The sequence below is a fragment of the Heterodontus francisci genome, unplaced genomic scaffold, assembly GCF_036365525.1.
Source record: "Heterodontus francisci isolate sHetFra1 unplaced genomic scaffold, sHetFra1.hap1 HAP1_SCAFFOLD_61, whole genome shotgun sequence".
NCBI classification, from domain to species: Eukaryota; Metazoa; Chordata; class Chondrichthyes; order Heterodontiformes; family Heterodontidae; genus Heterodontus; species Heterodontus francisci.
The window spans coordinates 28,664-31,481 of NW_027141441.1; positions in this window are offsets into that span (position 1 = coordinate 28,664).

Genomic DNA, 2,818 nt, shown 5'->3' on the forward strand with positions numbered 1-2,818 from the left:
CTCAGACCAATTATTATTTTACATGGTGGTGTGATGGCCATCCAGGGGTTAAAAGTCGGGATCTTGCAAGGTTTCAGTGTGCAGGAACACTAGAAGACCTCAGGGGTAAAGGCTCAGATCATCAACCAAGTTCTCCACCTGATGAGGGATCTAGACTGGACAAAGAGGACCGTGACACTTTGAGACCAAGCTCGAACAGTCCACACACCTGCTAGAGCTGTCAAGTTATATTCCCCAAGTTTGTTAAGTATAATTTTACTTCCAATTATTTAGTACTATTTGACTCTCAATAAATGTTCTGGACTTATTAATCAAGTATCCTGTTGATTTAATTGGTTAAAGTCATGCCCAAAGAGTTTGTCCACAATCGACTTTCCAGAACTGAAAGAGAAGTCTGCAAGGATTGCTAATTTTACAGCCCTGTTTAAAAAGAGAGATAAACCCAGGAACTACAGACCAGTTCATCTAATGTCAGTGGTGGGGAAAGTTTAGAGACAATTATCCAGGAGAAAATTAACTGGCACTTGGTAGAACATGGGCTAATAAATGACAGCCAGTACAGATTGGTTAACAGAAGATTGTGTCTGAAATAATTAATAAATTAATTTCTTTGATGAAGTTTCACAGAGAGTTGACCAGGATGGTGAGGTTGATGGTATGTGTCTGCACTTCAAAATTGTGTTTGAAAAAGTACCAGAAAATAGACTTGTTAACAAAATTTGAGCAGATGGGATTAAAGAGGCAGTGGCAGCGTGGATACAAAATTGGCTGAGAGACGGAAAGCATAAAGTAGGGTGAATGCTTGTTTTTCAGAATGGAGGGACTAATCCAGTAATGTCACTGTTGTTGTTGTGTGTGCAGTGTCTGACCCTGAGCTGTCCTAAGGAGGGGGCTGTTTGTGATGTTCCTGTGGGGTGTATTATCATCAGGGTATCTCTCTGAGCTGTCACAGGGATGGGGCAGTGTGTGAGATCCTTGTGCATGTCATGCAGGCCCACTGGCGTGTGGTTCCATCCTGATGCCAAGAAACAGAGCCCCATCTATGGGCAAAAAGTCTCACTTCCCTGTGGGTGTCTTGAGAGAGAAGAAGGCCTAGGGAGTAAACCTGGACAGTAAATCCGGAGTGGAGTCCCGTAGGCGGTTACCTGTTACTTATCAGGTAGTTTTCCAGCAACTCCTACAGCAGAGCTGGTACCAAACAGTGCTGTTTTTTTCCTTTCCTTTGGACAATACTAGCAATGCTGAGAGGGTGTCCTGATGCTCAGTGTCTCCATACTATTTGCCCAGGCCTGTGCCCTGGAGAGGACACTCCAGCTTCATGGTTAAACATCAGCAAAACATGGGAAGAAACAGTTACCGATTATAAGCTCTCACTCAATTGGTGTAGAGTATGAGCACCAGGGGTTACTTTTGACAGTGGGAGAGATCATCGCGTCTCAATGGATAACTACCACCTACTCCAAGCTGTGCAGCCGCCAGTCAGTTAGGTGCTGTCCTGCCACGACCTACCTGCTTCAATGGGTGCTTGCACCTTCGAGAGATATCTCTCAACTGGCGGATTGATAATCTATGCACCAGGCAAGACAAACTCAACAAAGAAGACACCAGTGCTTCGCATCACAAGCTGGAATGTAAGGACCATGTGTCCTGGCCTTACCGACAACCTTCTGCAGCACACACAATACAGCTGTGATTGACAAGGAACTAACAAGGCTCAATGTGGACATTGCTGTGCTGCAAGAAACTGGACCCATTCAAAGTGGATCCCTCAAAGAGAAACACTACACCTTCTTCTGGCAGGGGAAATCCCAAGAGGCAACTCGTGAGCATGAAGTGGGTTTCACAGTAAAAAAAACACGCCACTTGCAATGAGTGAACCCTCCACAGTTGGCTCAGAGAGACTTCTTCCCCTTCACTTGTTAACAAGCGCGGGCCCAGTTAATCTCATGTGCATCTATGTCCCGACACTCACCTCCACCCCAGATGTCAAGGATCAATTCTATGAGACACTTGACACTGCCATCAGTAGAATTCCCAGCACTGAGGGACTGTATCTTCTAGGGGATTTCAACGCATGCTTGGGTACTGACTACAGCTTGGCCAATGAGCATAGGGCACCAGGGGATTGGCAAGATGAACAAAAATGGACAGAGGTTTTGGAGCTATGCTGTCACCATGGACTCTGTGTGACGAACAGCTACTTCCAGGTCAAGCTGTGCCACAAGGTGTCCTGGAGACATCCGAGATCATGCCACTGGCACCAGCTAGACGTTATCATCACCAGACATACCACCCTCAGCAGTGTCCTCATCACTCGCAGCTATCACAGCGCTGACTGTGACACTGACCACTCCCTGGTGTGTAGCAAGGTCAGGCTTCAACCAAGGAAGCTTCATCCATCCATGAAGAAAGGTCGTTCTCGGATCAACACTCTCCGAACCACTGACCCAGAAAGGACCCAGGAGTTCCTCAACATCCTAGATCAGGCTCTTTCAGAAAACACCCAAGGCTTCAGTGCAGTGTCAAAGTGGAATCATCTGCACGCCACCATCTATTACTCTGCACTCACTGTATGGGAAAAGAGATGGGAGGAATGCTGACTGGTTTGAGGCTTATTGGACTGAAATGGAGTCAGTTACTGCAACTAAGAAGAGAGCCCTCATGAACTACAAACAAGTCCCCAGCAAACAAACTCTAGATGCTCTCAGAGCTGCCAGAAACAAGTCTCTGCAGACTGCTCGGCACTGCACCAATCAATACTGGTTAAAACTCTGCAACAGCATACAATCTGCCACTGAATCTGGGGGATGCTAGAGGG